Below are 9,502 nucleotides of genomic sequence, written 5' to 3' on the forward strand. Positions count from 1 at the left end.
TGACAAATGTCAAATCTGAGGTTAAAAATGACAAATTGAAGTGTTGGAAATGTCAAGCTGCTGTTCACTGTTGGATATCCTCCAACTCCGCCTGCCACGAGGAACCCGTGAAGCTCTTTTCTGAAACTGAGCGGTTTCTGTCATATTTCAGCTTTGACTATAGAACACAGTGACTGGATGTGCATCAGACGTCGGTGGTCTCTGCTCATGCAGCTTTTACCTGTGCATATTGGTCCTCACAGAGGTCTTTGGTCCACCTCATCATCAGAGTGTAGGCTCCATAGCTCAGCGGTTAGAGCACTGGTCTTGTAAACCAGGGGTCGTGAGTTCGATCCTCACTGGGGCCTTACCTGTGTTACCTTATTAGCACAATTTCATTCTGATGTGCTAAAAAATGAAGTGTCTACTCACCATGCTCTTGGAGAAATGCCGAGACTTTCCTGATTGATGGCAAACCACTTCTTTATTGATCTATGCAGAGGTCTCAAAATCCCTCATTAATCGTGCAGGCGACGTCAAGTCTCGCCGTTATGGGAAAAATGGAGCATTTTGGACCCAGCGTGCATGCATCCCTTAGAATACACCGTGCCAACTTCTTTTACATACATGTAAACATTTTGCAAATTTCATAAATGTCCAGCTAATCAGTGAATGGTCGCCTGCCTCTGTGTTTTGGCCCTGCGACTGCACTAGTCCAGCGTGCACGCTAGCCTAAAGGCAGCTGGGAATTGGATAAGTGGAAGAAAACGAATGGATGGAACAAACCCAGGAGGACTTTAACGTTTTGTGATCCCATCTTGGCACCGCTGCCAAGTTTATGGCAACTGATTGTCCAATAGTCTCGAAGCCGACACACAAGTAAAAGAGTCCTTACACTTGTTATAGATGTAGCCATAAATTCTGTGTGGAAATGTGTTACAGTGTAACAAGAGTCAATTAAAATCAGATTTTTTGTTGTTATCATCCCCATTCCCAAAGCCTGTAGCTATTATGCAGTGAAAACATATATTTGCAACTTTTGTTGAACAGGTGAAGCACACTCTGCAGTATTTCAAGGGCAGCCACTTGGCACTGACAATGCATGCTGGGTCTCACCTAGAAGGCAAAGTACCCGAACAGCAACATATTTTTTTAATCAAGGACCAACAGCATGAATTCATTTCAAAAGCCCAATCCTTACAGTGTTAGCTTAGACTCGACTCCTTGTTCTTCCACGGCACAGATCATTAAAATATGCTTAAATGTCTGTGGTTTAAAAAAAAGAAAGAAAGTAAGAAGGGGAAAAACTGCCCTGAGAAGTAAAGTGAGTGACTGTGAATCACTCTTAGATCTTATTTCCCTTAGCTGAGTTGTTCATGTTAAAGTTGTTTTATTTATAAAAGCATTCCAGCTGAAGCCTTTCATGCTACCTTAGATTCACTGCAGGCTTAAGAGTCAGACTGAAGCAAGCTAGCTTCAGAGACAACATCGTTTTTTTTCACCTTTTTGTTGGGAAGAAAGGGTACAAAAATAGTTTCATACAAGCGTAATATCCAATGTGACAGGCTTTAGCGCGGGTGAGCAATTTCGGAGCAAGTTACCCGCCCCTGTCTGTCTATTTCTGTGCCGTAAAGCACTGCGAGCAATCGTAACCCATGCCCAGCTCGATCATAAATGAAAGTGACTTTGAGAGCAAACAAACAAACAGAGCTTAAGTGAATCAGTTAGGCAGAAAGAGGCATGTGGCAGGCAGGCAGGTGATGGATGGTGGCGCTTAGGAGCCGTGACTTTTGGGTAAGTGACAATGACACACATAAAGGCCACCATTACCCATTTTAAGATGCGGTTAAAATCCTTATCGACCCGCCCGCCTCACTTGCCAATATGCCAGAGCATCACGCCAGCTGGAGCTAGATGGCAGGCGGGGAGTGATTTGCATTGACAAGAACTACCCCATCCCCACTTTATAACACTTGCACACACTCTTTATAGACAAGTTTCCTTATGTGAGCAGGGTTTCAAACCCAAAAGAGAAAAGCACCCATAGTAGCAAATTATTGATGGATTCCAAATGCTGCACTTTGCAATTCGTCACAAATGCACTTCAGAGTAAAAGTGTGCTGCAGAGTCAAATTAATACCTTGACACCAATTTGGTTGAGGACACTTTCTTCCACATTTCCTAATGCTGCCAAGTGACTCTCACATGTGCTGAATAATTGCATGAAATTACAGCTTCTTCCACACTTTTCAAATGTGCACACATGCCAAAATCAAACCTCGTGTGATGCATCAATAGGCCTACATCAAGCAGCAAATGGCTTTTTTGTTCTTCCATGTTAAAAAGCACATCTGTTCACGTAGCTCGCGTCCATCAAACTGGTGATTCTTTCAGTCGGACATGCACAGACACACCTGTCCTATATTTTCACACGACACTTTGGGAAGTCTTCCTATTTGCCTCAGAATTGTAGCTGGAGCAGTGTATGAGACATGAAAGAGAAAAATTCAACTCGTTTTTCCCCATTTCTGAAAACAGTCTTAAAGCTACAAATTCGGGATGAAGGTGGGCCGTGTGTCCCTGCCTTCATGAGCGCTCTAAACACTATGTTTCTGACCTAAAAACTGTTTCGAGTAAACTCGCATGCTGTTTACTCAATAATCAGGCAATTTTTGTTTTTCACTCTTGAAAGCTACTGGAACAGTAGCAGAAGCTCGGGGCTCAAAATATGACACAAAGTAAGTGCTGGTTTGAAAACTGCACATGTGGTGTCGGTGTAAGCATGTATATAAATGTTGTATTAGGTGTTTTTTGTTTGTTTTCTGTAGACGAGTAGTCGGAAGAGTTGGATTTGGATTACATATGAAAAATTTAATTACACCTAGTGTGGATCAGGTAAGATAAAAAGTAGACTACTTAACCTTATATAATTATTTTGTCTTGATAAAGTGGAACCAAGCCTGTGAGCATGTGACGCACTTCACTAACCACATGGAATAAACACAAACTCCTGGTTTGAAGGTTTCATTCAAGGTGTCATCGCCACAGGTAGGCATGAAACGTCCACTTCTAGCTAGCTGCAAAGTCCTTGTAAACTGGCTAAAGTTTGATGTTAGGCAAGTTACTTCATCAAGTGATAACCACGTGTTACATAGCACCTACATGTTTTGCCCTCTGCTAATAACTGGGAAAATTGCATGTTTAATAAGAGTGCTGTTATCCATCAAGGGTAGCTAATACTGTTGTTCTGTAAGAGAGAAAGTAGAATGAAAATGTTGCCATCAGTAACAAGTCCGTCGTTAAACAAGTGCCAGTACCTGCCAAGATGTGTGCTTTATGATTTGGTATTATATCAGTGTCTAAAGGCTTATGTACACATGCTTTGTTGCCATAGAAAAAATAAATTATTGGTCTACAAAAGCACTTCTGGTCACTCTCATTGATTTTCCTTCCATCAGTCTATCCACTTTTTCCACTGTTCGGGTCAAAGGGCAGCATTGTGTACACTTATGTAGACAAAGGACAAGTTCACCCTGCCGAGGAAAGGATTATCAGGGTCCCACTCTGGAGCCAGGCCTGGAGCCCCAGCCCAGTCCCATGGGCTGACTGAGCCTCCTGTTGGGCCCATCCCATGCTGGAGGGGCTGCACGGGTTTGTTGTTGTGGGTTGGGTGGCAGTCAGGGGCGGGAGCCTTTACTGAGATCCTGCTTCCATACAAAGTTTAGATGTAACATTACAATCAGATAAATGATAATTGCTAAAGATTACTTCTAATAGCCTGAGGCTTTTTTGAGTGTTGAGTGTTTTCATATTTTGCTTTTACGAGAGAAAAAGCTCAGTTCACAAAGTTCACAGAAGTCAGGAAAAGTCTCTGTATGATCAGAGCTGTCTTGTATTTTGTGCCAGTGAGGTAAACGTCTGTCAGTAGTTATGTTTTGGTCAAACGTCGTAATTTCAGTCCCAAGCTCTTGAGTGAAACCATACTGTTTTTGTCCTTATCTACAGTTTCCACTCTCTTACATTTATTCAGTATTTATGTGAGCTAAGTGCTCAGAACTTTAACTTTTTGAAATGAAAGCCATAAATTCATCCTGCATAATGACGCCTTCAGTGTGAATGTCTGCGTTAACAATACAGTAGCTGAGTCCAAAAAGTATTTTCAACTATTCATACTTTGATTTGTGTAAAGGCGTTAAGGCTTCAAGGATTTATCTGTGTTTAACTAACATCACCTCTATATCACCAGATATAATTTATTCTACCAGAGTTAATGGAAGTGTTGAGGTAAACAGCAGAATTCATTCAAAATATTGTAATCATTTCATCTGCGGCTTGATAATAATTTTGCATAATATTATTTGCATATTATTCACATCTAGGCCCACTTTCAATTTACTGCAAATCTCCTCAGTTTAACCCTTTAAGTATGAACGTAAAGCGCTAAATGAAATTAAATCGCAGCGTTTAAAGTCACGTTTAAAGCGCCCTGAGAGATGCCTGCACATAGGAGTCATTTCGGCGTGAGGGAGACCGACTCCGAAGGCCCTCAGACAAGACCGAGGTGGAGATGAAATGGATAAAGACTATGAATAGAGATTCCATTTTCCCCAAGTTAGAGCATGACACACACAGATACAGGGCACTCACAGAAAATCCATAAATGCAAATGGGTGTTTCAGATGCACCATGGTGGCTGCAGGACACGAGGAACTGCACATCAACAAGCTCGTTGGTTCATGAGGGGACGAGTGGGTGCTGCATTGATTCCTGGCAAACACCTTAAAGTTGATTTACTTATTCTTGGATGATATTTATTTATTTACTTGCTGCCTGTCGTGTCTTTTTTTTTTTTGGTATTGTTCTGAACACTGAGTTAGGAGGTAGCCACACACTGAAGACAACAACTGTGGCTTTATTATCTCACATAGGTGCTTCAATTTTTTATCAGAACCGTTGGGAGGAAAAATATTACAACTCAAAATTAGATGACTCACCCACAACTGTCTCTCGTGTGACAGCAAATAATTCATCACAAATTGGAAGCGTTATTAGATAAATCCTCGATGTGTCTGACTGTGGGTGTAAGGGATGAAGTGGCAGTGCTGGATTCAAATCTTCAAATGTCAAGTAGCTGTTAATTATAAACTGTATATGACCTCTTTGTCTTTTGAAGCACATGGCCACTTTTTGTTTTTGCTTTTCATCCAATGCATCATCCTCACTTGAGACCCTTTTTCCAACTCCCCAAAGCCTAAATGCCGCGAACAGCCTCCCTAGAGCTTTGTGATAGACGAAAACCATGAGGCTGCTATGAATAGTCTTCTTTTTCTTTCTTCCCCCGAACAAGAACATGAGACACGACCGTCACAGTGCTGGGAGAAAATCTATACATGCAAATCATGGTGTGTTTATTGTGGTAGCTACCGAGCAAGAGGATCTCCATATCAAAGCACGATTAGCTAACCGGTTGATGCAGTTCAGTGGTTTTCAGATTGATTTCTGGAAAAAATGATCACCGTGGATGTTCTTGTTTCCAGGGTATCGTGTTTCCTACTCACAGAAAGCTTGCTAATATTTCCACACCCACACCATGTGTCGAGATACATGAGCTACCTGTCTGACACCGGCAGTCAGGAAAACAGTCACAAAACAACCCCGAGCGACAGTAAATGAATACATAAAAGACGTAAAACTAAAGTTATTTAACTGAAGACAAAGACTGGACATAAAAATATTTGTTTTTCAAAACTGCCAGAGAACAACAACATGTCACGATGTGCCGTAGGGCCCCAACAACCCCTGGCAGTAGAGGGTAATGTGCATATAGCCCATGAGGCAAAGCCCGGGGCAAAGAAGCTCACTGGATGCTACCAGAAGGTGTCAAGTAAGGTTATAAATGTCTGGCTCCTCCTTTCTTACCTCCTGTGGATTTTGTTGTATGAAAGGGTGAATGTGGCTTGTAGTGAAAAAGTGCTCAGTTAGAAATGCAAGGCACTATATGTAAGTACCGGTCTGATGAGGTGTCCCAGTAGGTGGGAGCTGCAACTATTTTTAAAGTTCATATTTGACCCCCTGGGTTAGCTCTGCCACTGTAGTAGTAAACAGACCTGAACCTGGCATTGGAGCTACAACATAAGAGTGAAAGTCACGAGGGAGATGTACTTAGTCTTTATCACACACTGACTCATGTTTTATCAGATGGAAACACTATCAAATAGCTTAGCAGAGCCCTGTGGAGCTTCTGATTTACACCAGTGAAATAAACGGTATCTTTTCAAATACGTGAAAGACAACAGGCCGTGTGATTCAAGTCCTGCTCTGCTAGCAGATACATTCGAGTGCTGCTCTTGGTCCACAGCACTGCTTACAAGTCAGGCCTCAAGGCCTCAAGGTTTACCAGCAGAAGGTTGCATGAACATTCATTGTAAAAAAAAAATGGTAAATGGCCTGTATTTATATAGCGCTTTACTAGTCCCTAAGGACCCCAAAGCACTTCACATATCCAGTCATCCACCCATTCACACATTCACACACTGGTGATGGCAGCTACATTGTAGCCACAGCCACTCTGTCAGTGCGCCCCAGGGTGGCTGTGCCTACAATGTAGCTGCCATCACCAGTGTGTGAATGTGTGAATGGGTGGATGACTGGATATGTAATATGAATCGGATTTACGTGCTATTTACATGAGATTTTTAAGCAAATTGCAAAGTAAGAAATAATAATATAGTGAATTTAGAGCCCAAAGGAGGAATCCATGAGCCAGTTCCTTTCTCACTTCCACACAGAAAAGAGGTCAGAGCTTCAACTGAGTGCAAAAAAAATTCAGATCCTTGATCAAGTAGTCCTGAGCTACAACAACAAACATACAAAATCCACACATTTGAATATGTAACACGATGCGTTTGAAGACATTCGGCAGGATTTGAAACGGCAGCTTTGGAGTACTTGCCCGAGTTCATTTATATTTTACTGGGTGGATGTAAACTGCAATCATGGATTATTTATTATTGTAGTCAACATCTTTTCCACAAGCTTGCATGTCAGCAATGCAAATGGGAGGCATGTTATTGCTTTGGACTACGTGTCACATTTGCATCATGGCGGTCAAAGACATGTCAAGCAGGCATCGTCCAGAAATGTGACAAACATTTACACCTAACCTGACGTTTACCTTTAAAAAATGAGATTGTGCATTCAGCCCAGTCTTTGATGTATACAAGTAGACTTTATTAACACAGTAGCCATAATGAGGAAATGTATCAGATTTCAGAAGCATAAGTATTATTTACACACGATTACTGTCTCCACAATTTGACTGTTTCATAATAGGTTCTTAAGACTGAGTAAAGAGATGAATAGATGCAGACTTAACATCGACCACCAGTACGTGATTCAGTCAGAACGGTTTGCAGCTGTACTTAGAGAAGCGATGACTGCTGGCATTGGGCTGATTCAGCAGCTAAACAGGTGCTGTTGGAATTATATCAGACAGGATCCATTCATACTTAGCATATCCACACTTTGCATTAGGCAGCATAAAATTTGCAGGAGAATAATTGAATTATTAAATACTTTCCTGACATCAGGGTGAACTTGATAAAAGATCACCTTCACAAACCGAAGACTGAAGAAAAAAGAAACATTCGATTTTTTTTACTACTTTAGGAAAGCAGAGTTTCTGCTTTTAAGGCTTGAAATGAGAATATTTTAGCTCAGCAGGAGCACACACACACACACACACACACACACACACACACACAGGAGGACTGCCTAGCTTTTAAAAACCCGCATCTTACATTTCCCATAATGCAACTTTTCAGCCGTATTTGTCCATGACATATGTACATACATGATGTTTTAAAAAATGCTTGCTTTCTGCTAAAGTCTTCAACAATAAGTGAAGTCCAAGACGTAACAGGATATTGGTCAAATATAGCCTGAAATAACACTTCTGTGACCGGTCACGTATCTTCTACACCAAAACTATTTAGTTCCAAGTCACTGACCTCTTTAGATGAAATACAGCAGCTGCTACGAGAACTTCACTTAAGCTAAACAACCAGCTTAAAACTGCTATAAAATAACACGTTTAAGCTCTGATGAGTTTTAGTCAATAAACAGCTGCTGTTATAGGGTTTGGCTGGATGTGTGAGATGAAGCTTTTATGATTATGTGGTCTTGAGCCTATGTTGGATGGCGACATGTCCTTTGTTGACTTTTTGAGAAATAAAAAGCAAAACAAGTACAGCAACAGACTTAACGAATTAAAGTTGAGTGAGTGGCCATTTAGGATTTCACAACACTAACTAATTGAGCCTTGCTCCCCCCCCCCCCGACTGTTATGGCCGTCACTTTTACGAGATTTTAATTTCAGGTCTCCTAAAAAGTGACAGGTGAGATCAGTCCTGTACAGTACTTTCAGTTATTTTTTCTGTATTTGTTTATTTTTGTCTCATTATACCTAAAAAAAATTGTTTTAGAAGCGATAATGATGATGAGCGTATTTTGTGGGTATTTAGATTTTTACCTGCGTCACTACAGAGGTCTGTGTGCCACCCTGCTTAGACCTCTTGCCCCTCCTTTAAGATTTTAAATAGATTTTTTTTAAATGTGCATTTAAAGTTACCGCTTTTAGAACATGTGCAGCACCATCTTGTCCAAGTATTGAATATGACCTCGCTCGGTTAGTTACCGAAATGCTGCTGCATTAGGTTTTGTTAACAAACTGCAGACAGAAAATAACTCAGTAGAATATAAGATGACTAAAACAACAAAGTTTTTTCAGGGGCAGCAGCGAGCGTTATGTTACAAACCGAGGACAGACTCTTTCTCTGTTCGTTGTTGGCTAGCTGGACTGAAATGGATGGTCTGGGTTGTCGCGCTGCTGGGGTTTTAGGACACTTTATAAATGAGGACCGTGGAGACGAGACATCATTTGAGCCCGGTGCCCCGACAAGCTGAACTGTGTTTAATTTTTCCTCGTCAGGTCGGGGATCTAGAGTGAGCCGCTCAGTCAGCTTTTACGTAAAATAATGCTGATCGCATCTCGTGGACAAACGCTCTGCCAGCTGATTGCATCACTTGCAAAACAAAAAGCAAACTCTGCTTAAGTTTCATTGCACCTGAGTAAAAGGCATGGAGAGATACAACATAATAAACTCGTACATGCTTGATACATGTAGTGTTTTATATCGTGTCCACTTGAAGATAATAACATCTTCTTGCATATTATGAAGAAATCAAAAGAATTTTGATTTTATTTGCAGGAAACAAAACCGTGTTTGTCCATGAACGTGTGAGATGTCAGGGCGTCTTCAGTTTATTTTCTATTTATTCTCTATTTTTGATTTCTTATGTTAAAATTATGTAAGGTTCGTATGTTATTCTTAGTTAAGGGGGTAGCTGAGTTATTTTGTATTTTTTGATTTACTATGAGATAATGTTAAGTTGTAGTGTTAATATTAGTTTGTCTGAAGTTGTTTTAGTCTGATTTATGAGTCTTTCCTGTCTTCTGTGTAAG

At 40.9% G+C, this 9,502-nt stretch overlaps 1 non-coding gene across 1 annotated transcript; it reads left to right on the top strand.

Annotated features, from left to right (window-relative positions):
- Positions 1-274: 274 nt before the first annotated feature.
- Positions 275-347, top strand: trnat-ugu (transfer RNA threonine (anticodon UGU)). Its single transcript has one exon. It is a non-coding gene; the product is annotated as a tRNA-Thr (tRNA).
- The last annotated feature ends 9,155 nt before the right edge of the window (positions 348-9,502 follow it).

This window comes from Astatotilapia calliptera, chromosome 15, assembly GCF_900246225.1.
Source record: "Astatotilapia calliptera chromosome 15, fAstCal1.2, whole genome shotgun sequence".
NCBI classification, from domain to species: domain Eukaryota; kingdom Metazoa; phylum Chordata; class Actinopteri; order Cichliformes; family Cichlidae; genus Astatotilapia; species Astatotilapia calliptera.